The 26,685-nt window shown below is 37.2% G+C and overlaps 1 pseudogene; it reads left to right on the plus strand.

The window, feature by feature from the left end:
• Nucleotides 1–12,244: 12,244 nt before the first annotated feature.
• LOC100712988 (olfactory receptor 52P1-like) lies at nucleotides 12,245–13,193 on the plus strand (annotated as a pseudogene).
• Nucleotides 13,194–26,685: the final 13,492 nt, after the last annotated feature.

Consider the following 26,685-nt stretch of genomic DNA (forward strand, 5'->3'; position numbering starts at 1 on the left):
GTCTGTCTTTTTCCTTGAGATATTTGGATAAAACTTCATATACTATAGCTTCAAATATTTCCATATCAAGAAGCCCGGAATAAAGCCTTTCTAATTAATAAGTGAAAATTTTATAAGGCTTCAAGGCCACATAATGGGGAATCATGATTGCCACATATTTTCATATATTTGAATCATTACTTACATTAGGGAAACTATTCGGTATTCATACATGCGAGATTGATTTATTTCACTTATGAGTATGGTCTCAAGCTGCGCCCATTTATTGATAAATATCTCAATGTGATCCTTCTTTATAGCTGAATAATATTCCATTGTATAGAAATACCACAACTTTTTTATCCATTCCTCAGTTGATGGACACTTGGGTTGTTTCCAAGATCTGGCGATTACAAATTGTGCTGCTATAAACATAGGTGCACATAAATCACTGTGGTATGATGCTTTCAGTTCTTCTGGGAATATGCCTAGAAGTGGAATAGCTGGAATAAATGGGATTTCCAATCCCAACTTTTTCAGAAACCTCCAGACAGACCTCCACAAAGGCTGTACCAGTCTACACTCCCACCAACAGTGCAGGAGAGTTCCTTTTTCCCCACATCCTCTCCAGCATTTGTTGTTGTTGGTTTTCTTGATCCTGGCCATTCTTTCAGGAGTGAGATGGAATCTCAGTGTGGTTTTAATTTGCAATTCTCTGATGACCAATGATGATGAGCATGTTTTCATATATTTATTTGCCATTTGCATTTCTTCATCTGAGAATTGCGTATTCATCTCAGATGCCCATTTTTGGATTGGATCTTTGAATTTTGGAGGTCTGAGTTTTTTTAATTCTTTATATGTTTTAGACAAGAGTCCCTTGTCTGAGAGAGAGTTCACTAAAATCTTTTCCCAGTTTGTGGGTTTTCTTTTCACTATGCTGGAGATTTCTTTTGACATGCAGAAACTTTTTAATAAGATGTGGTCCCAGTTATTGATTCTGGGAAGTGTTTCCCGTGCGGTTTGAGTCCTGTTCATGAATTCTCTACCTACTCCTATGTCTCCAAGATTTCTACCCACTTTGTCTTCCAATAGATTTAGTGTTTCTGTTTTAATATTCAGATCTTTGACCCATTTAGATTTTAATTTAGTACATGGTGATAGACATGGGTCTAGCTTTAGTTTTCGGCAAATGGAGAGCCAGTTTTTCCAGCACCATTTATTAAAGAGACTATCGTTCTTCCAGTGAACCTGCTTGGCTCCTTTATCAAAGATAAGGTGGTTGAGTGTGTTTGTAGTTGTGGTTGTATCTTCTAATCTATTCCATTGATCTTCGCCTCTATTTTGATTCCAATACCATGTTGATTTTACTACTGTTGCTTTGTAGTATAATTTCAAGTCAGGGATTGTGATGCCTCCTGCTTTGCCTTTGCTGCTTAGAATTGCCTTTGTGATTCTAGGTCTCTTCTGGTTCCAGATGAAATTTAGGAGTGATTTCTCTAGATCTATAAGGTATGTTGATGGTATTTCTATTGGGATTGCATTGAATCTGTATAAGAGTTTTGGGAGAATGGCCATCTTCACAATGTTTGTTCTTCCTATCCATGAGCAAGGGATGTCTTTCCATTTTCTGAGATCATCTTCAATTTCCTTTTTCAGGGTATTATAGTTTTCACTGTATAAGTCTTTCACTTCTTTCGTAAGAGTAATTCCTAAATATTTCATTTTTTTGCTTGCTAATGTGAATAGTCCAGTTTCTCTTATTTCCCTCTCTGTAATTTTGTTGTTCGTGTATAGGAATGCTATTGATTTCTGAGTATTGATTTTGTATCCAGCCACATTACTGAATTTATTTATTGTATCTAAGAGTATTTCAATGGAGTTTAGGGGGTCTTCTATGTAGAGTATTATGTCATCTGCAAACAATGATAACTTAACTTCTTCTTTTCCTATCTTTACCCCTTTTATTTCTCTTTCTTGCCTAATTGCTCTGGCTAGTACTTCCAGTACTATATTAAATAGGAGTGGTGATAAAGGACATCCTTGTCTTGTGCCTGATTTTAAAGTAAAGGCTTTCAATTTTTGGCCATTTAGAATGATGCTGGCTGTTGGTTTGTCATAAATGGCCTTTATTATATTGAGGTAAAGACCATCTATTCCAATTTTCTGTAGAGTTTTTATCATGAATAAATGTTGGACCTTATCGAAGGCTTTTTCTGCATCTATAGAAATGATCATGTGATTCTTATTTTTGGCTTTATTGATATGGTGGATTACATTTATTGATTTGCGTATGTTGAACCATCCTTGCATTCCTGGGATGAATCCCACTTGGTCATGGTGTATAATCTTCTTGATGATTTGCTGGATCCTATTTGCCAATATTTTATTGAGGATTTTTGCATCTGTGTTCATTAGGGAGATCGGTCTATAGTTCTCTTTTTTAGTTGGGTCTTTCTCAGGTTTTGGTACTAGAGTAATATTTGCTTCCAGGAACGACTTAGGAAGGATTGCTTCCCTTTCAATTTCATTGAACAGTTTGAAGAGTGTCGGCATTAGGTCTTCTTTGTATTTCTTGTAGAATTCTGCAGTGAATCCATCTGGGCCTGGGCTCTTCTTGGTGGGTAAGGACTTAATTACATTTTCAATTTCAGTAACAGAGATTGGGTTATTCAACAGTTTTACATCCTCTTGATCTAGCTTTGGCACTTCATATGCTTCTAAGAATCTGTCTATTTCTTCTGTGTTATCAAACTTTTGAGAGTAGAGGTTTTCGAAGTAGGTGTTGATGATCTTCTGTATTTCTATTGGGTCTGTAGTGATTTCTCCTTTTTCATTTCTTATTGCATGAATTTGAGCTTTTTCTTCCCTTTTTTAAATAAGGTTGGCTAGGGGCTTATCGATTTTATTTATTCTTTCAAAGAACCAACTCTTTGATTTGTTGATTCTTTGGATTGTTTTCTTAGTCTCTATTGCATTGATTTCTGCTCTGATTTTTATAATTTCCTCTCTTCTTTTGGCTTTGGGCTTGACTTGCTCTTCTTTTTCTAGCTGTTTGAGGTGTAGCATCAAGTTATTTATTTGTATTCGTTCTGTTTTCCTGATGTGGGAACTCAGTGCAATAAATTTCCCTCTCAGGACGGCTTTCATTGCATCCCACAGGTTCCGGTAAGTTGTATCTGTATTTTCATTTTCTTTTAGGTATTGTTTGATTTCTTCTTTAATTTCCTCTGTGACCCACTGATTACTCAAGAGTGTGTTATTCAGTTTCCATGTGTTTGTGGGATTTTTGCAGTATCTTTTATCATTAATTTCTAATTTCAGAGCGCTATGATCCGATAACATGCAAGGGATGATTTCAGCTCTTTTGCACTTGTTTAAATATGTTCTGTGAGCTAATATATGGTCTATTTTAGAAAATGATCCATGTACTGCTGAGAAGAATGTGTATTCTGATGTTGTTGGGTGGAACATCCTGTATATGTCTATCAAACCCATTTGTTCACAGGTATGATTCAGTTCTGTTATTTCTTTGCTCATTTTCTGTCTGGTTGATCTGTCCCTTGGTGTCAATGGCGTATTAAGGTCTCCTGTTACAATTGTGTTACTGATAATTTGAGTTTTCATTTCTGTTAATAATTGTTTTATATAACTTGGTGCTCTGGAGTTTGGTGCGTATATATTTAAGATAGTTATCTCTTCCTCTTGGAGTTTTCCCCTTACAAGTATGTAGTGACCTTCTTTGTCCTTTATGGTCATTGTTGGTTTAAAGTTCACGTTGTCTGCAAACAGAATGGCTACTCCTGCCTTTTTCTGGATTCCTGCTGCATGAAGAATTGTTTTCCATCCTTTGACTTTCAGTCTGTGAGTATCCTTCTGGGTTAGATGGGTTTCCTGTAAACAGCATATGGTTGGATTTTGTTTCTTGATCCATTCTGCTAGTCTGTTTCTTTTGATTGGTGCATTGAGACCATTTACATTAATGGTTATTACTGTTAAATGCTGGTTAATTGTAGGAATGTTATCTCTCTGCTGTTGCATCTTTATCTTTCTGTTCTGTTTAATTATTTGCTTTGCTTAGTGGTTTTTTCCTTTGTGTATCTAAACTGTCTTTCAATATTTTTTGCAGGGTCGGTTTGGTGTTCATGAAGTTCTTCAGCTGTTCTTTGTCATGGAAGTATCGTATTGCACCATCTATTTTGAATGATAGTTTTGCAGGATATATCAGTCTTGGTTGGAAATCATTTTGCTTTAGGATCTGGAATATTTCACTCCATGCTCTTCTTGACTTTATCGTTTGTGCTGAGAAGTCTGCTGTGATTCTGATAGGTTTTCCTTTATAAGTGATCTGTCTTTTCTCTCTGACAGCTTTTAGTAATCTATTCTTGTGTTGGATTTCTGGGATGGTGATTATTATATGTCTGGGTGTAGGTTTATTTTGGTTATGAGTGTTTGGAGTTCTATATGCTTCGCTGATCTTGATGTCAGTTTCTGATCTCATGCTTGGGAAATTTTCAGCTATTACTTCTCTAAATATCCGCTTGACATCCTTTATGTTGTCTCCCTCTCTTTCATTAATCCCTATCATTCTTATGTTATTCTTCTTTGCATCGTCTTGCAGTTGTTGAATTGTTGTTTCCTGATTCCTTGTTATTTTCAAAAGATCTTTCCTTTCCTGTTCACTAGCTGCAATCATGTCTTCAAGGTCTGAAATTCTATCTTCACTTTCATTAAGGCGGTTTTTACAACTTTCAGTGGAGTTTTTTATTTCCTGTATATCTCTGTGCATCTGCATTATGTATTCTGTTTGTTTCTTATATTGCTCGTCTAGGGATTCTATCTTTTTGTTTAGTTCCTCCAATTTTTTATCTGTGTTTTTTTTAGATATATTTAGAATCTCTTTCATTTCTTTTATCATTTCTTCTTTTATCTGGGAGATTATTTCGAGTTTGAATTTCTTTAAAGCTTCCTGGAGTTGTTTGTCAACTTCAGTAGCTATTATGTCCGATATATGAGGTGGATGGGATATATTTTCTTCTATATACATTGCTCCTAGGGTTTCCTGAGATGGGCTGGAGGTTTGAGGTTGTAATTTGGTCTTTCGTTTTGTCATTTTCCTATATTTCTGTGTTTCAAGTGTTATTTGAAAGCTTCCTCAGGATCTGTTGAAAATCCCCTTCTATGCTTGGAGCTACTGAGCCTCTGACACCGCACTACCCCAAACCATTGGGCCTGCAGAACCAGTGTCCCTCCTCTGCCTGCTCAGAACTCCGCAGTTCCAGACAAGCTGGGCCTCAGGGACACTGTGCACCCACCTGCCCCTTGGAAGATCCACAGCTCTTCAATTGCAGCCGGGTTAGGGTGCTCTCCACAGGCCACAGTGCCTCAGGAGCCTGTGATCCCTCCCTGCTTGCAGAGATATCCACAGTCCTCTAGGCAAAGGAAGGGACTTCTGCAGGCACTCCAGATCCACCCAGCTCCTCCTCTGCAGGCAGATGGCTAGGCGCGGCTGGGCTCGGGGGTTAGTGTAGGCCCGCCCATCCGTCAGGAGCTCAGCAGACTTCCAAGTGTAGCCGGGGGGGGGGGGATGGGGAGGCAGCTGTAGTGGCCTCTAACCCACTGTTCCACTTCTCTGCACCCAGAAGCCTGGGGGGTCCGGAACAGTCTGAGATTTGGGCAGACTGTGCTGGGCACTCACCACAGGCTGAGGTGCCTCAGGAAGCTGCGATGCCTCTCTGCTTGCAGAAGTATTCAGTCCTTCAGACAAAGGAACGGGCTTCTGCAGGGACTCCGGATCCGCCCAGCTCCTCCTCTGCAGGAGATGGCTAGGCCGTATTGAGGATTTTTGCATCTGTGTTCATTAGCGAGATCAGTCTATAGTTCTCTTTTTTAGTTGGGTCTTTATCAGGTTTTGGTACTAGGGTAATATTTGCTTCCAGGAATGACTTAGGAAGGATTGCTTCTCTTTCAATATCATTGAATAGTTTGAGGAGTGTCGGCATTAGGTCTTCTTTGTATTCCTTGTAGAATTCTGCAGTGAATCCATCTGGACCTGGGCTCTTCTTGTAGGCAAGGACTTGATTACATTTTCAATTTCATTTATAGAGATTGGGTTATTCAGCGGTTTTACATCCTCTTGATCTAGCTTTGCTATTTCATGTTTTTCTAGGAAACTGTCTATTTCTTCTATGTTACCAAACCTTTGAGAGTAGAGGTTTTTGAAATAGGTGTTGATGATCTTCTGTATTTCTACAGAGTCTATAGTGATTTCACCTTTTTCATTTCTTATTGCATGAATTTCAGCTTTTTCTTCCCTTTTTTAATAAGGTTGTCTAGGGGCTTATCGATTTTATTTATTCTTTCAAAGAAACAACTCTTTGATTCTTTGAATGTTGGGATTGTTTTCTTAGTCTCTATTGCATTGATTTCTGCTCTGATTTTTATAATTTCCTCTCTAAGTTTGGCTTTGGGCTTGACTTGGTCTTCTTTTTCTAGTTGTTTGAGGTGTAGCATCAGGTTATTTATTTGTATTCAGTCTGCTTTCCTGATGTGGCAACTCTGTGCAATAAATTTTCCTCTGAGGACGACTTTAATTGCATCCCACAGATTTCAGTAAGTTGTATCTGTATTTTCATTTTCTTGTAGGTATTGTTTTTTTTCTTCTTTAATTTCCTCTGTGACCCACTGATTACGAAAGAGTGTGTTATTCATTTTCAATGTGTTTGTGGGATTTTTGCAGTATCTTTTATCATTAATTTCTAAATTTCATAGCGCTATGATCTGATAACATGCAAGGGATGATTTCAACTCTTTTGCATTTTTTAAATATGTTCTGTGAGCTAATATATGGTCTATTTTAGAGAATGACCCATGTACTGCTGATAAGAATGTGTATTCTGATTTTGTTGGGTGGAATATTCTGTATATGTCTATCAAGTCCATTTGTTTACAGGTGTGATTCAGTTCCGTTATTTCTTTGCTCATTTTCTGTCTGGTTGATCTGTGCCTTGGTGTCAATGGCATATTAATGTCTCCTGTGTCAATTGTGTTACCGATAATTTGAGTTTTCATTTCTGTTAATAGTTGTTTTATATAATTGGGTGCTCTGGAGTTTGGTGCATATATATTTAAGATAGTTATCTCTTCCTCTTGGAGTTTTCCCGTAACGAGTATGTCCTTTATGGTCATTGTTGGTTTAAAGTTCACATTGTCTGCAAACAGAATGGCTACTCCTGCTTTTTTTGGGATTCCTGTTGCATGATGTATTGTTTTCCATCCTTTGACTTTCAGTCTGTGAGTATCCTTCTGGGTTAGATGGGTTTCCTGTAAACAGCATATGGTTGGATTTTGGTTCTTGATCCATTCTGCTAGTCTGTTTCCTTTGATTGGTGCATTGAGACCATTTACATTAATGGTTATAACTGTTATATATAGGTTTATTGTAGACATGCTATCTCTCTGCTGTTGCATTTTTATCTTTCTGTTCTCTTTAATTATCTGCTTTGCTTAGTGATTTCTTCCTTTGTGTATGTCAATATTTTTTGCAGGGTTGGCTTGGTGTTCATGAAGTTCTTCAGCTGTTATTTGTCATGGAAGTATCATATTTCACCATCAATTTTGTAAGATAGTTTTGCAGGATACATCAGTCTAGGTTGGAAATCATTTTTCTTTAGGATCTGGATTACTTCAGTCCATGATCTTCTTGACTTTATTGTTTGTGTTGAGAAATCTGCTGTGATTCTGATAGGTTTTCACTTATAAGTGACATGTCTTTTCTCTCTGACAGCTTTTAATAATCTATTCTTGTGTTGGATTTCTGGGATGGTGATTATTATATGTCTGTATGTAGTTTTATTTTAATTATAACTATTTGGAGTTCTATAGGCTTCACTGAACCTGATGTCAGTTTCTGATCTCGTGCTTGGGATATTTTCAGCTCTTACTTCTCTAAATATCCTCTTGACATCCTTTATGTTGTTTCCTTCTTTTTCATTAATCCCTGTCAAACTTATGTTGTTTTCTTTGCATCATCTTGCAGTTTTTGAATTGTTGTTTCCTGATTCTTTGTTATTTTTAAAAGATCTTTCCTTTCCTGTTCACTAGCTGCAATATTGTCTTCAAGATCTGAAATTCCATCTTCATTTTCATTGAGGTGGTTTTTAAAGCTTTCAGTGGAGTTTTTGATTTCCTGTGTATCTCTGTGCATCTGCTTTATGTATTCTATTTGTTTCTTATATTGCTCATCTAGGGATTCTATCTTTTTGTTTAGTTCCTCCAATTTTTTAACTGTGTTTTCTTTAGATATATTCAGTAACTATTTCATTTCTTTTATCATTTCTTCTTTTACCTGGTAGATTATTTTGAGTTTGAATTCCTTTAAAGCTTCCTGGAGTTTTTTGTTTATTTCATTAGCTATTATGTCCAATATTTGAGGTATATGGCATATATTTTCTTCTATATATATTGCTCCTAGGGTTTCTTGAGAATGGCTGGAGGTTTTAGATTGTAATTTGGTCTTTTGTTTTGTCAGTTTTCTATTTTTCTATGTTTCAAGTGTTATTGGAAAGCTTCTTCAGGGTCCTTTGTTAATCTACTTCTATGTTCGCAGCTCCTGGGGTTCTGGCACCCAGTTCCCCCAGGCTGCTGGGGCTCTGGTACCAGTGGCCATCTCTGCCTGTTTAGAACTCCATAGTTCCAGATAAGCTGGGCTCCAGGGACACTGTGTGCCCACCTGCTTGTTTGAAACTCCACAGTTCTCCAAGTGTAGCCATAATGGGGATGTGGATGTAGGTACCTGGGGCCCACTTAGCCACTTCACTGCACCTGGGAGGCTTGAGGGTCCCGAACAGTCTGGGCTTGGGGCAGAGTGCACTGGGCACTTACCACAGGCCACTGGACCTCTGGAACTCGTGATGCTTGCCTGCTTGCTGAGAAATCCACAGTCCTCCAGACACATGGGGAGGCAGATGCAGGTGCCGAGTTCCACCCAGCTCTTACTCTGCACCCAAATGGTGCAAGAGTCCCAAACAGGCTGGGCTTCGGGATAGTGTGTGCCCAACTGCTTGCTGGAAACTCCACAGTTCTCTGAGCACAGCTGGAAAGGGGAGGAAGATGTAGGTGCCTCAGACCCACTTAGCCACTTCATTGCACCCGGAAGACTGGAGGGTCTTGAACAGTCTGGGCTTGGGGCCAAGTGCACTGGGCACTTACCACAGGCCACCAGACCTCTGGAACTGATGATGCTAGCCTGCTTGCTGAGAAATCCACAGTCCTCCAGACACATGGGGAGGTGGATACATGTGCCCGAGATCCACTCAGCCCTTACTCTGCACCCAGACAGTGCAAGAGTCCCAAATAGGCTGGGCTCCAGGGATAGTGTGCGCCCACCTGCTTGCTGGAAAGTCCGCAGTTTTCCAAGTGCAGCTGGAATGGGGAGGCGGATTTAGACACCTCCTAAATTTTTTTTTTCTTTTAGGAAGAAATGACTACAGGACTTGTAAGAAATGTTCAGTTACATCAGTCAAATAAGCTGCCATTTGGTCAAGTAATATGTGGTAATCTATGCTCAGCCCAGCTCCTATGGCAGAAATAAAAGTCATAAAAGCATAGAACTAGAGACCTAAAGAGCAGGATGGTACCTTGAAGAATTATCAAGGCAGGCCTCCTCCTATGTATGAACAGACTGAAAAATGTACACATGTATGTAGACCAGGTAGTGGCAAGAAATGTAGTGAATGGGAATCACTCTGTTGGTGTATTCATACTGAAGATATTTTTATCTGTGTTGAGCAGAGTCTCACAATAAACAAAGCTGAATCATGAAATGTACAACTGAATGCATCTTATTCAACTCCAAGAAGTCAAGAAAATGGATTTCCAATCTCTAATGATTGTCATCTGATTCTGGAAGACTTACAGGAAAAAAATTAAAGAAGTTTTCCCTACAATGGAATAAATTAAATTCAGTATAAACTAGTTATTTATTACATATATTTCAAAGCTAAGACTAGATTCTATTGGTTAAGAAACTTCAGAAAGAATTCTGTATTGAATATGTGTTTATTTCTTTATTAAATGAAGATGGTGGTAATAAGACATGCAATGCATTGAACATCTTCTATGCTCCAAAAATTTAGTTAGGTAATTTCTTGAAGTTTTTACAATCTTGAAAAATGTTATTATTTCTGTTTGGTAGATAAGGAAACTGTAGCATTCCAGGAAAAGCTTGACTTGTTCAAGCAAACATTACCAAAAGAGGGAAACACAGATTTATTTTCAGTTTTGTGGTTTTAACTTTTTACTTTGATGCCATAAAAACTCAAAGATTCTACACCTTTGAAATGTCTTGGATCCTCAAGGAATACAAGAAGGTAAGTGTGAGATGTGGTGTACACTCTTACCTCAAATCAAGTGGGAGTCCAGAAAACGCAATTACAACAAGAAGAGTAGATTCCAAACTTTCACCTTACCTTGTTTCTTCTTAAGAAAAGTAGGACCTCAGCTCAGTTACTGAAAACTTAGATCACTGCTACTCTGCACTCCCAGGTATAAGCTCACAGAGCAGTCTTCAAGACTCTTCAGTGCAAGCCTGCTAAGACTAATACTTACGGATCTCTTCTGTGACTGTCATATGGTTTACTGGCTCTGAGCTGTGATTGCCACCAACCTCTGTTTCTTTTGTTAGTTCATATGTCTGTGAAAACAATAACAAAAATTGACAGTTGATCTTGTTTACTAACATATATGGGTTTTCTGGTATTGTATAGACTCTTAAAGCCTCATACATTGTGAGGAAGGAACACCTTTGGGCTCCAATGATAGACAAACCTCTTCTCTAGAATTACCTTCCAGCAACTATGCACATCAAGTACCTGGTCCAATAAGGGATAGCAGAATTTATCCCTTCTGTCTTTTGACATGTACACACTGAGAATAAGAAAGAATTATGGCAATGGGTTATTTTTCGATAACTATTTTATAGCTCTCTAAATTCCCTAGTCCTTTTATATTGACTTTACATTATATACGCATTATGATTCATGAATAGCTTCTAAGATAAATTTGATAAATCTATAAAAATTTTCTGTTTAAATAAATGAATATCAACTTCCAAGCAGTAATGTGTTCCTTTGTATTTTGAAGACACGCAGCTCAAATGATTTCTAAACTTATATACTAATGATTACTCCTCTGCATCTTGCCCTAACTGTTGCTCCCCATATTCTGCATGATTACTTTTAATTTGAGTATACCCTCACAATGGATCTGTTCTGTCAGTAGCTAACAGTTTGACAAAGACAAGGTGAAAAAGAGAACAGTATAAGATTTTTCCGTGATGAGAGACGAGGCATTACTGTGTAGGTACAACTTAATGTGATCTTATAAAATGTTTTCTCATCCTTATGGAAGGATAAAGAGACACATCTGATTATATGTCTTCTTTGAAACCACCAAGCACTGTAGATATAATTTCAATAAAGGATTGTCACAGGAGAGGAAGACAAATATTGAACGTTTCTCTTTTAGAAATAGAATGACATCTAAAAAGGCTTAATTTCAGAATACTGGGGGAAGGAAACTGGGTAATGTCGTAAGTCTGGGAGCAGAGTCAGTGTTCAGGTAAATGTGATTAGGGATATGTAAAAACATCTGTTCATTAATGAAATGAGTAGAAGCTAGTAGGGTGATATTAAAATAAAATGTAAAAATCAAAACGAAAATGAAAAGGAAAAGGAGCAATTATTAAGAATTAATTTCCTTGTCAGAACCTGTTCCAATTTATAGGACATGAAAAATGACATCCAACTTTATCCAGTGAACCGTTTGCAATTTACATTCTACACTAATAGTTCCAGCTAATCTCTTCTATATATCATAAAAACATGTGATAATTCAAGCATGTTCCTGAGAAGAAAAATAGAGTGTATCTCTCTTTTTAAATATTTTTTGCAGAAGCCCTAGGTAGGATATAATCCTAGTTCATTTCAATGCATATTTGAGTTCTTCTTCATATTTACTTACTAGGCAAGTGGTATACATTAGACACTATGCAAAACTTTTTGAAAGTATTAATCCATGTCATTTCCTTAACCCTGGGTATTGGTAATCTAATTAATGCTGTTATAAGTATAATGAAGCTTGCCAGACATCCTATAGTTAATAACCATTACTGCAGTCTCACTCATATCGCTGTTCTGTGTTGTCTCTTCAGGCAATGTGATTTGGAGCAGGGATTTCTGACCAGCGGTGTCCAGCACTGGTCAGCAAAACCATGGCATCTCCTAATCACACCAACACAAACCCTTCTGTCTTCTTTCTCCTGGGCATTCCAGGTTGGAGCAATTCCACTCATGGCTCTCACTCCTGGTGTGCTGCCTCGGTACAGCCACAATGGTGGGAAATCTAACCATCCTGATAGTTGTTGCCACTGAACCTGCCCTGCACAAGCCTGTGTACCTTTTCCTATGCATGCTTTCAACCATCGATTTGGCTGCCTCCCTCTCGACAGTGCCCAAGCTACTGGCCATCCTCTGGTGTGGAGCTGGACATATCTTTGCCTCTGCCTGGCTGGCACAGATGTTCTTCATTCACGCCTTCTGCATGATAGAGTCCACTGTGCTGCTGGCCATGGCCTCTGATTGCAACGTGGCCATTAGCCACCCCCTTCTATATACCACTATTCTCACCAACACCATCATTGCCCACATTGGAGTGGTAGCTATGGTCTGAGGCTCCCTGCTCATGCTCCCATTTTTCTTCCTCATTGGGTGTCTGAGCTTCTGTCGAAGCCATGTGATCCCACATACATATGTGAGCACATGGCTGTGGTGAAACTGACATGTGGGGACACTAGGCCCAACCATGTTTATGGACTGACAGCAACACTACTGGTCATTGGAGTTAACTTGTTTTGCATTGATCTGTCCTATGCTCTCATTGCTCAAGCTGTCCTTCGTCTCTCATCTCATGAAGCTTGGTCCAAGGCCTTAGGGACCTGTGGTTCTCATGTCTGTGTCACCCTCATCTCTTACACACCAGCCCTCTTCTCTTTTTTCACACAACGTTTTGGCCACCGTGTTCCACTTCATATTCATATTCTTTTGGCACCAGGTCTTAATCCTGTGGTTTATGGAGTTAAGACCAAGGAGATTCATGAAAAGGTTGTGAGGGCATTTCAAAGAAGACAAGGAGCTGAGGTAAAGGTAACCCAGTGATTCTACTCTATACAAAATGATTTAATCAAGACTTTTTTTGAGATTACGAAATTCTCATTATTTGAGCCTGGGAAGAGATTTTAATAAGGAAATAATGTCCTTTGAAGAGCCCACTTAACTGTTTCCAAGAATCATTAGAAAAAAAGACATTTAGCACTCTTCCACCCAGAAAAGTGTAAACACTGGAAGACTTTTCCAAGTTAGATCATGTCAGGACTTTGCAGACAGAGTTGGCCCTCCCTTCCTGGCCCCTCCTACCACTACCAGCATGAATTTCTAATTTCATACTTTTTCTTTAGTGCTCTCTTATCATATGTAGGTACCAATAGATAGGACAATAAAACTACAGTTAGTTTATAATTGCAAAGATTTTATTATGCTTCTGTTTAAGTCCTATATTTCTCCATCAGGATCTAAAACCAGAAAATAGAAATTCACGAGTTCTCCCTATATTACTTAAGAGCACCGTAAATGCATAAAAGCTAGAATGCTTTAGCATTAAGTGATAGGAATCTTGTGGATGGAATTACAGAGACCAGGAAGAGCTCTTCATTTCCAGGGATGAACTTTCCCACTCATACACATATGTTCCTATGGTCAGCCTCTAGAAAACTGATCTAAGTCCCAATAACTTGGATATCACTTCCTGGCAAGCAGTTTTCAAGCACTTTTACACATTCATATCAGTGGGAAGGAGTTCCAGAAGTAAATGGTTTGCATATATTCCAATTTAATAAAATATGCTGGCCACTGTCTGTTTTTCTTTTTTTTTTTTTAGGCTATTACAAGATTCTTTAATAAAATATTTGAATTAGATTGAATTGTATAGTAAATGATGAAAATACACATTGAACCTAGGAGAAAACATGGTGGTATTATATAAAAGATGAGAATCTTAAAAAAAAGATGAGAATTTTTTTTTTTTTTGGTCTTTTTGACACTATGCAGTTTAGGTTGGCCTTGAGCTTGCTTTGTAGCCCTGTCTGGTCTTAAAACTTGGCAACAGTCTTCCTGCCTCAGCCTCCTGAGTGCTGGGATTATAGGCGTGTGCCACCATGCCCTGCTGACAAGCATTTTTCACCTAGTAAACAGTGTCACATTCGCATTGTATTTTCTAAATTCTCAAGACAGTTTTTTCTACATTTTAACATCTTTGAAATTGAGATGTTTTAAAATTGGTGGTGAGTCACTTTGATGTAGCTTTTTTCTTCCTTGTGTCATAAAATGATGGTGTGTTGTACATGTAATGAAATAAGTATCTTTTATGTTGAGAGAAGGGAACATTGGATTGCAGTTCAATTTGTAGATACAGGATATGCTGCATTAGTTGTTTTTCTTCATCAGGTGCTGAATTTACTCTGGGAAATTGACAGTGAGCTGCTTTTGGAATATTCCATTCGTAAGCAGTTACCTTTATTTTGACCAGGCGTCTATTATACAGACATGCATTTATTTACTTATTAATTTATTTTGGTGCCGGGGATTAAACTCATGACCTCGCGCTTGCAAGGCAGACGCTTATGCCGCTGAGCTAAATCCTCGGCCCTATATAAGCTTTTAAACTTATCTCTTGTTTTTCATAATAAAAGCTACTTCTCTGTTTACCTTTTTTGTTGTTTTTGAAACAGAGTCTTACTATATAGTCAGAGCTGTCCTTGAACTTCTATTGTTTCTGCTTCAGAATCCCATGTCATAGGATTACTGGTTTTCTATTTAATCGTATAGTTTTCATCTTTTTTTTTTTTAAAAAAATCTTTCCAGTAAGTCTATTTAAAGATGCTACTGGTTTGTTTTGATATTTATTTATTTATTTATTGTTGAAACAGGGATTAGCTATGTAGTTCAGACTGGCCTTGTGCTCACTATCAAACCTAGCTAGCCTCCAACTCATGGTGATCCTCCTGCCTCAGCCTCCCAAGTGCTGGGACTGCGTGTGTCTGCCACTATGCTTAGCTTTGTTTTATTCTTTGTAAAAAAGAATTGGACCATAATATGGAGATATGAAGTATTACTAAATAGTGTAGGCATTCCTAAAAATAAGTTTAAGGTAGGAAAAGAGCCTTCCTTGGAAAAATAAGTCAGATCTTTTAGGAAAGGCTTTATGGGAAAAGCTAATTTTTTTTTTTTTGAGGCCAGGCCTCACTGTGTAGTTCAGGCTTGGCTTGAGCTCACTTTGTAGACCAGGCTGGTCTCAAACTCTCAAAGATGTGTCTGCCTTAGCCTCCTGAGTATTGGGATTGTAGACCATGCAGCATTATGCCTGGCTGGAAGAAGCTAAATGTTACAAAGACAGAGGTGGATACCTACACGTAGGAGGTGAGCAGTCGCAGGGCTTGATGAAAAGATCCAGGGATGTGAAAAGTCATTATAAGTAGCTGTATAATTAATTGTACCAGAGTGTATCCTTTGTGACCAAGGTTGTGTGAGATGCTGTAAGGTGAACAGGCTGAGCTTTTGGTGTTTTCTACTGTTGGGAACTCTCTGCAGGTCTGATGTTTTTCCAGATAGGCAGTTTCTCATCCATTAACCAAAGAAGGTTCTTGGGAAAGAATTTCTCCACAGAGGTTGTTGAAACCTGATCAATGGCTGGTGTTGGCATCAGTAAGGCTTACTTGCCCTACTGGGTTCTGTGGGTTCAATCACCAGCGAATTATCACACCAACAAGTAGTAATTCCATTTATGTCATGAAACATTCCTACAGGAAATGTCCAAATGGTGATATTTTTAGTATAGTTATTTTCACAGGAAGAAACACATTCTTACTCCTTAAACAATCTAGCATGAGGCTATTAAGATGTCATTTTCTCCAAAATAGCTGTTCCTATCATCCAGTCTTCTCTGTCTCATTTCTGTTGAGCTCTTTTTCTGTCAGTAGCTGTCAGTTTGTCTTCTTCATTTTGTTCTCTGCTCCATTCATTGTGGCCTCCCCGCCACTATTTCTGGGTTCTTTGTATTTTTCTTTTTTTAGAATATCCTGCAATACTTTCTGTAGGGTTGAATTGGTGGTTGCAAATTCCCCCAGTTCCTCTTTATCCTGGAAGCACCTTGTTTTTCCATCAATTTCCAGGGACAGTTGTGCAGGATATCTCAATCTTGGCTCGAGATTATTATCTTTCAAAGCTTGAATTATTTCCCCCCATGCTCTTCGTGATTTGATGGTTTGTGCAGAGAAATCTGCTGTAATTCTGATGGGTGTTCCCTTGTAAGTGATCTGTTTCTTGTCTCTTACAGCTTTTAATATTCTGTTCTTGTATTGAATTTCTGGAATTTTTATTATTATATGCCTGGGTGTTGCTCTGTTTGGGTTGTAGGTAGCTGGGGTTCTGTATGCCTCATACATCTGAGTATCTTTACCTTTTGCTAAATTAGGAAAATTCTCCTGGGTTATTTCTGTGAGTAGCTTTTGTAGTTCACTTGTTTGTGTCCCTACTTCTTCTTTTATGTTCTTAATCCTTAAGTTATGGCTCCTCTTATCATCTTCTTGTCTTTGTGTTATTGCTGTTTGTTTCTTTGTTATTTTTAAGAAGTTTTTCATTTCATTCTCACATATTACAAGTCTGCCCTCCAGTTCAGATAGTCTGTCCTTAGTTTCTTTCAAGCTGTTATGCCAGTCTTGGATAGACTTCTTAATTTCTTGATAGTCCCTTTGAACCTGCTTCACGTACTCTATGCTTTCTCTGTTTTCTCCATCAAACAATTCTACCCGCTTTTTCTGTTCTTCCATTCCACCATCTGTTTTTTCCTGGGTGGTGCTTAGCATTTCTCTAACTATTCTGCATACTTCTAGCTTCAGGTCGTTGATAACATCATTCCTGAATTGGTCTATGAGGCTCTCTATATGGCGCTTAATGTCTATTGGTGCGGTGTCCGCTATTGCCTGTTTCTCAGAATTGGGGGCCGAGGAGCCTTTCTTGTTGCTTCCCTTCCCCATATTTTCTGTTCCTTATATATATGCAAGCTTACATAGGAGGTCGAGCTTCCCTGCCTGTCAGCCACAGCCTGATCAAATTGTGCTGGCTAGGTGTTCCCGCCCACCGCTGCGCACCAGGGAGTTATGGACTAGGCAGCCTATGCGGGAGTCAGGCTCTGGGATCTGGGTTAGGCCAGCCTACCAAGTCCGCCTGCAGCATCACGCAGGCCAGGCACTTTTCACCAATCCCGTCCGAGATGGGAATGTGTGGCTGGAGTCGCCAACGCACCCTGCTCTTACAGGACTGCCTGACTGTGGTAGAGTGTCAGTTTCTCTCACTCACCTCGCCACCAGTCAGTGTACGCCTCCTTGTCTGTCCTGTTTTCGACTTCGTTCGCAGACTCCCGTTCCCAGAGCTTCTTCACATCTCTCCTTGCCGAGCCGCTGTGGAGGCAGCCAGCTGCCGAGTGGCGGGAAACCCAAATCGTAGTTTCCAATGGCGCGGGGTCCAGCCTCCACACCGAGGCTTTTCTGTTCCTATTTTAGCACCAGGACTGCATTCCAAGTTGGTTTCTCGCAGCCCAGTTTGTTCCTGAGTCAGCAGAGCATATCTCTACTGGCTCATGTCTTCTTAGTCTGCATCATTCCTGACTTCTGAGCTGAGCCTTTCAGAGAGCCTCCGGTAGTTGCTGCTATCTGTCCGCCATGTTCTCCCGGAAGTCCCACTGTCTGTTTTTCAATGTAAGGTTAACCATTACACTGTTCTATGGGAAGATCATCAACACACGAACCAATGCTGGTTTTAATTTCTAACGTTAATCCTCTAATTGACATATTCTTAACAACTTTTTAAAGAATTATATTCAAGTCTAAGTATTACAGTTCCTCAACTGAATTGATTCTCTATTTTCCAAATTGATCATCTTGCCAGATCAATGGCCTACAACACCAATCTGGAACAAATCTGTCTTTTATGCCATGCTTTACCTACTCCAAAGTGAGGAACAGATCAGAAAGAAAACCTACAAACATGCATAAGAAAAAGTACTCATTTTAGCTGGGATCTCCATGCTGGATGCCTGTGCTTTCACATATTTAATGACTGTAATAATGTGCTTTTATCATACTTTGCTTATTTATACAAGTTTTTATTACACTTGTACTTCCTTACCCAACAAATGTTACATTAGTTTTTCTTCCAGAAGGGTAAATGAAGTGTCTAGAAGTAAAGCTTCACATACTCAAATCTTCATACAAAATTTAGACATCAAGCTACATTGACTTAATACTAATTACTTTTTTTTTCTAAAGGAAGTTTCTAAAAATATGCTTTTGGTAGATGCACTATTATCTCTTGTCTTCACAACCTGTTTGCATTCACTGACACTTTTACCTCATACCAAAAAATTCCCTTGAGTTTAGTCTACTTTTCTTTATAAAGATTATGGATAATGTCTTTGGAACTAATTGTTTTTATTTTCTTGATTCCTATTTATTCTCTACATTAAATGTTCTACATTCAACCAGAAGCTGAAACTTCTAGTGAAACCTCTGTCAATTCTTACTGGTAACCACTGGTAATCATCTTACAACATTTTTTACCATTTGCCGTGATCTGCCTCTCCAAAGTCTGCCCTCTGATTTCTGCGATCTCAAAAATCCCTGACAATTCTTCTATATTTGAAATACTTTCTTTATTTTCTTAATTTTTCTTCTTGAACCTGATTTTTAGATTTTGATGCTTATTGAGGTGCCTCTAGATGCTTCTCACTCCATCCAATCTCTGGCCATAGCAATGAAGATCATGGAAGGAAGCAGTGAATGTTCAGCATAGAGTCGAGCAGAAGGCTTCCAAGTGACCTCACCTAGTTACATAATAGAAGGCCCTGCATCTTCTTTGCACTGGGGAACTTCTCTACCTTTTTCATTTCTTTCTTAAAACATGATCTATAAAATGTTCAGCTGATCTCGGCCCACCATTTTCATGATAACACTGTGACCTTCACCTGACTTTTAGCAGGCTTGGATAATATTACTACTAGAAATCTGTTCCTTACAAGATTAGGTAGTGGTAACAATTTTTGTTTGCTTCATTGTTGCTTTTCCTTGGTTTGGTCCTGTTTGACTCCAAGGGGCACAGGGAATGGAAAAGTGTCCTTTACTGACTCTTGAGATTAGTATAGAAATGAATCCATGATTTCGGTGATGGAGATTTCAATGATGGCCTTCGTGTTTGTTCTTATAATGCAAATATTGGGAATCAGGAATCTTTGTAACTGATCCTGCATAACTGACAGTATATAAATCTAGAGGGGGGTGCTGTGCATTTTGCTGTGTTTGGAAAGATGCTATCTGTAACTAACATCAATATAGAAAAAAACCCCAGAAAAATAAAAGACAAATATAGATTGCTGCTATTATCTGTACACCTGGATTCATTAATGATTAAAGGTATTTCTATTCCTGTTTATATACTTTATTTAACAACACATACATTCATTTTTTGCTTCATATTTTTAAAGTAGACTCTTTGGTTTTGAAACTTCAAAGTATGTTTAATATCATATCTTTGATAACTTCAAATTCCTATGATCATCATTCAATAGAGACCCATCCAAAATAGCAGAAACACATCCAGATTTTTTTCTTTCTCACTCTCATTACCTTTCAATCTCCTTGATTTCTGGTAGGATAGCAGATGAAAAGTTTTTTAGAGTTTTGATCTGAATCTGTTGAGTTCCAAATGTCTTTCATGAATGTCATAGCTATCTTCAGACTCCTTTAAACAGATTACAACAACAGAACTTAATGAGATGGTTTAATGAACAAAGAGTAGTTAGTATAGATAATCTCACAGTTGAGGCACAGAGAAAATAATGATGAAAGAAATAAAGTACAGGAGTTGGGCGGAGGCAGAGAATCCTGTCCTAGCCTGGCAGAACTCTCCCTCACCTGGGGACCAGGCCACAGCTTCCTATAGTGACCAGTGAGTTGGGCAGAAGGCAGGGAATCCTGTCCCAGCCTGGCAGACCACTGTCCCTCGCCTGGGAGCCAGGCCATGCCTTCCTGCTGGGAAAAGTGAGTCCGGTCTAGCCACAGAACCCCATCCCAGCCTGGCGGACCTCTCTCCCTCACTTGGAGCAACACTTGAAGCTCAAAAATATTGGAAAATGACAAAACAAACACCAAAATGCAATCTCAAACTACCAGCCCACCCCAAGAAAGCCTAGGAGCCATGTTCATAGAAGAAAATACATGCCACATACCTGAAATACCTGAAATAATAGTGACTGAAATAAAGAAGCTACTGTGGGAAGCCTTAAAGGAACTCAAACTAGAAATAACCTCTCAGGTAAAAAAGAAGAAATGATAAAAGAAATGAAGGAGATGCTAAACATATCTACAGAAGACACAGTTAAAAAATTGGAAAACTAAACAAAAAGATAGAATTCTTGGATGAACAATAGAAGAAACAAACAGAATATATAAAGCAGATGCAAAGAGATATACAGGAAATAAAAAACTCCATTGAAAGTTCTAAAAACCACCTCAATGAATGTGGAGATAAAATCTCAGACCTCGAAGACAAGATTGCAGCCAGTGAACAGGAAAGGAAAGATCTTTTTAAAATAACAAGAAATCAGGAAATAACAATTCAACACCTGCAAGATGATGCAAAGAGGAGCAACATAAGGTTGATAGGGATAAATGAAAAAGAAGGGACAACATAAAGGATGTCAAGAGGATATTCAGAGAAGTAATAGCTGAAAATTTCCCAAACATGAGATTGGAAACAGATATCAAGATCAATGAGGCAAATCGAACTCCAAATAGCCATAACCAAAATTAAACTACACCTAGACACATAATAATGGCCATCCCAGAAATCAAACAAAAGAATAGAATATTAAAAGCTATCAGAGAGAAAAGACAAATCACTTGTAAAGGAAAACCTATCAGAATCACAGCAGACTTCTCAGCACAAACAATAAAGTCAAGAAGAGCATTGAGTGAAGTATTCCAGATCCTAAAGGAAAATGCTTTCTAATCTACACTGATGTACTCTGAAAAACTGTCCCTCAAAATCGATGGAGAAATAAGATACTTTCATGAAAAAGAACAGCTGAAAAACTGCATGATCACCAAGCCAAACCTGCAAGGAATACTGAAAGACAGCCTAAATACAACTAGGAGAAAACCACTAAACAAAGCAGACAATTAAACAGAACAGAAAGATAAAGATGAAACAGCAGAAACATAACGTGTCAATAGTAAACCAATATATAATAGTTATAACCATTAATGTAAATGGTCTCAATGCACCAATGAAAAGAAGCAGATGTGCAGAACGGATCAAGAAACAAAATCCAACCATATGTTGTCCACAAGAAACACGTCTAACCCAAAAGGATACTCACAGACTGAAAGTCAAAGGATGGAAAAGAATACTTCATGCAACAGGAACCCCCCCGCCCAAAAGAGCGGGAGTGGCTATTTTGTTTGCAGACAATGTGAACTTCAAGCCAATAATGATCAGAAGGGATAAAGAAAGTCACTACATACTGGTTAGGGGAAAACTACAAGAGAAAGAGTTAACTATCTTAAATATATATGCACCAAATTGCAGAGCACCCAGTTATATAAAACAAGTACTAACAGAAATGAAAAACTAAATTAGCAGTAACACGATTCTAGCAGGAGATATTAACACACCATCCAAAAATGGGCATCTGAGATGAATACGCACTTCTCAGATGAAGAAATACAAATGGTAAATAAATACATGAAAAAATGTTCATCACCATTGGTCATTAGAGAAATGCAAATTGAAAGCACACTGAGATTTCATCTCACTCCAGAAAAAATGGCCAAGATCAAGAAAACCACCAACAACAAATACTGGAGAGTCTGCAGGAAAAAAGGTACTCTCCTGCACTGTTGGTGGAAGTGCAGACTAGTGCAATCATTGTGGAGGTCAGGCTGGAGATTTCTCAGAAAGCTGGTACTGGAAGCCACATTTGACCCAGCTATACTACTTCTAGGCATATTCCCAGAAGAACTGAAAGCATCATACCACAGTGATGTATGTGCACCCATGTTTTTAGCAGCACAATTTGTAAGAGCCAGATCTTGGAAACAACCTAAGTGTCCATCAACTGAGGAGTGGATAAAAAAGTTGTGGTATTTTTATACAATGTTGTACTACTCAGCTACAAAGAATGATCAAATTGAGATTTTTATAAATAAACGGATGCAGCTTGAGACCATACTCATAAGTGAAATAAATCAAACTGACATGTACAAATACCAAATAGTTTCCCTAGTGTAAGAAATAATAAGAATACATAAAAATTTGTGGCAATCATGATTCCCACTCACATTGGTTTGAAGCCATATAATGTTTTTACTCCTTAATTGTAATGGTTTTAACCCAGGTTGTTCAATTTTAGTACCTGTGATAGTACAAATATCTATTTTGAAGAGAACAACACAACATAAAAACTAGTGCTGATTTAATATCATCTTGTTTTGAAGTCCCATCAAGCTGTTGTACATCCGTTTCCACTGCTTTTAACATGTTGTATCTTACTATATTTTACTATATGTGATTGTATAAACAAAATTTTTTATAGGCAAAGTGATAATATACAAACCATTGTTGGTTTTCTGTTAGCTGGTTCTAAATACCCTGTAATTCTTTCATTCTCTTGAGTGGCTTCACACTGTCTTGATACATTTGATGCTATAGCATACGAAGTCATACTCAAATGATTCAAGGAAAGAGGCACTATGGTGACTACTATTATGTTAGATTATCTGTGGTGAAACACAATGATGCTTAAATTATTCATTTCTGACCTGCGTTGTTCTGTTACAATGTCCTCTTTTATCTCAATCTCCCCCTTTTTAAAATTAATCTATTTTTTTCTCATTTTTTTCAATTAAGGGAAAATTTTAAAAAATAGCAGGATATATTATAGTAACTTTTTGTTTTCCTATTAACCTGATTTGAACCCCAGTATTTCTCTCCGCATCTTGTTGTGTCTGATTATACTATATTCTATTTTGTTTGATAGTATCAAGTTTGAGGGTATAGGCAACCACTTTGAAGGCAATAAGATATACTATGATGCCCATTATGGTTTGACTATTATCTTTTTTTGAAGTCCTATAAGGTCTCCAATTAGGTTTTAATGGTCTTGTTCTGTACTGTTTTGACCAATTCTATTATACCTGATGATATAGGCAACACATTTTAAAAATAGCAAGAGGCACAATGGTAATCACTTTTATCACCTGGTATTCTATTTTTGCATAATGTACTATGCCTATCCTTCTGTTCTAACTGACTGTGTTTTGCTTAGTCACATTTAGTTTTATTCTCTTCAAAAAAGAAAGTAATAATAACTGTGTCAGTAATAAAACCCAAAAAGTGTAATTGTTATTGTAAAAAAGAGAGGAAAGGAAGGTGGACTAAGGGATATAACCGCATGTATGTTTGAGAGTGTAGGATGGAAAACCATATTACTGAGATTTTTGGATTATTGAACAGAATTGTCTCCAATCTGACTGTATGAATGTTCACTTTATATGTTTTAATTTTATAATTTGGACAACTGTTTCTAAGAAGACAATATATTAACTATTAACTAGTGATTTCTTACAGTATATTTTTTTCTTGAAATTCTGTATTACTTGTACCCTTTTACTGTTTTGTTTTTTATGTCCTTTTTTTTTCTCTTTAAATAAAAAAAGAAATAAAGGACATATGGAACACATATGTAGAAAAAAGATAAAAATTCCACAAAATAAATATTTTAACATATGATAAAATTCTAAAACTATTGAAATATGTTAATTCATGGATAGAAGACATTCAGAAAGATTCAACAAGGAAAAGACAAATAAAATCCATATAAGAAACATTGCAGTTGACAAGAAGCGTGACAGGTGAACTTGAAAGTCACAGGTTAATGAAAAAATATTAAGGAATTAGGACATGTGACACCTGCATGAGAATTTCTCAGAGATAAATTTAAGACCAGCAACTGATTGATCAACACAAATGATTAAAATATATATTCATCATTATTAAATTTATAACAAATATATTCATTAAATATATATTTAAATATTCATATATTAAATTAAATATATAATCATATGTATGATGAAATATATATGATGAAACTCATAACCTCACACTTATCAGGCAGTTGCTTACACCACTGAGCTAAATCCCTGGCCCTGAAGATATCTTTCTCATTGTCTGGTCTTTCGTTTGTTTATGTGTTTGTGGTAGGGCAGGTGAGTCTAGGATCTGGTGTATGCTAGGTAAGCACTGGAGCAGAAGATAAATGTCCAGCTTTTTAAAATATTCATTTTAAAATAAGGACTCTTTACTCACTACATTGCCCAAGATGCCCTTGACTTTTTAAACTGGTGATACTTCTGCCTCGGCCTACAGAATAACCTGTATTGCAAGTGTGTGCCCCCATGCACAGCTTTTCTCCGTGAAAATTACTAGATAGTACATCTCAATATACATATATTTGAACCATGAAGATGAAATAACAACAAGCAAGAACTTAATGGCTACATGATAAAAGTACTCTTCTGAGAAATAGTCTAAGTGATTATTTAAAAGAAAGGAAGATACTCCCTCCTTTTTAAGAAACATGCATTAGGGAATTTAAAAATGAACATACTTCCCAGTTATTCAATGATCAAAGAAAAATCAATAATAGAAATTATGCAAAAATGTTGAGCTAAACAATTTTGGATACTTCACCTGTCAAAGCATATGGGAGACTGTGACAGCATATAGTAGTAGTGTATAGTATTCATCTTCTTTACTGTGAAGAAAGATGAAAAGGATGAAAGTAGAGAAGAAAGGGTACCAAAGTGAGTGTCCAGTGAATATCTCTTTGGGTGTGGTGGTTGTGGTGCTGAGAATTGACCCCAGGACCTCACTTCTCAGCAAGCCTTGTGCCCACTGAGCAATGTCTCCAGACTATACAGTTAAAAATGGGGCAAATTCATATAAAAGGTTTTATATTCTGACAGTGGTTTTTGTTCTCTGGTCTCTAATTTCTCTCCTTTTCTTCTCTCTTGAATCTTGTTTAAATAGGATTGCACCTTGATACTCCACCAAATCCACTGTAAGGCTACCTGGAGCTCTTAACCTAATGTTCACATTTCAGTCTTCCTTGAAATTCATCCATCTGCCCATCTATCCATCTGATACAGATGATTTCTTAGTTTCTTAGACTTAAAACTTTTAAAATAAGCTCTGTCCTCTACGGTGCTTGAGTTAAAAACATGGAGTATGACCAAAGGACTATCAAGAAGTAAACTGATATGAAGTTAAAAAATACCTTTATGGTTAAACATCATTTTTAAAAATTGAATTATAAATTTAAGATATTCACATCTTAAGATTAGAAGCATGTACACTTGAAAAGCACTAGTTATAGTGTGGGAGAATTTGGTCAATATGCACTCAAAGCAAACTACGCAAAACTGAAAAATAAAAACAATTGAATTGTGCTTTGTATCATGGTAATATACAATACTCTTTTTTCTCTAGTGTGTGTAAAACATTCACAATTTTTTTTGAATTTCCAGCCCCACAGGAGTTATGGAAGGCAAAAAAATAAAAGAAACCTCAATGGAGTCCATAAGACTTTTTAAATAATAGAAGCAGTTATTCAGAACTGAGTGCAGTAAAGATAAAATTTTAAAAATCACTCTAGTTTACTAATCAACTATGAATTAAATAGTATCAAGTATGTATCAGTTTACCAAATCAAATTGTTATATACATGCTTGACTTGGTCTTTTTAATTAATCCCAGGATCTCACACATGCTAGGCAAACACTCTGCCACTAAACTACATCCCAGAATCTATTGATTTCTTGACATAATAGAATGAGGATTCACGTACTGCTAGGAATTCATTTCAGACAATTGATAAAATCTGAGAGGTAAGATGTGATTTATGATCAACTATGTTTACTGTAGTTTTTTTTTTTAAAAATCAATCAATAGAAAAGATACAAAATAAGTAAATTATGTTAGTCTACTTGATAGAATTCTGTGTAGTCTAAAAAACTTCCACCTGGAAAAACATTTAATTTTATTTATATAATCAATGATTCCATTTCTATTTAAAGAATTTACTGGACATATACATTATTAACAATTTAAAACACATAATACTTCAATAGTGGGATAAATAAATATCTTTAAAAAGTAATTTTAAAGTAAGTATTTAATAAGTGACTATATAAATATTTCACTCACACTATCTAAATGCCTTCAATGTGGTCCCCCAAAAATTTTGCAAAAATTTAATGAAAGGAACCTGTACCTGCAATAATTAAATCATTACTTTCTATTAAAGTATTCCATTTCTAATGAATGTACAGAAATCACACATACATATTCATATGTATATACATGCATATAGAGATAATCTCTGCAAACAAATTACTTACATGTTTTTCAGTCATCACTGGGCACCCTGGAGATTATCCTAATTCCAGAAATATTTATGTGATTTTTGAAATTGGTCTCT

Source organism: Cavia porcellus, unplaced genomic scaffold (assembly GCF_034190915.1).
Source record: "Cavia porcellus strain 051 isolate PalLab524CR breed Dunkin Hartley unplaced genomic scaffold, mCavPor4.1 scaffold_9, whole genome shotgun sequence".
Lineage (NCBI taxonomy): Eukaryota > Metazoa > Chordata > Mammalia > Rodentia > Caviidae > Cavia > Cavia porcellus.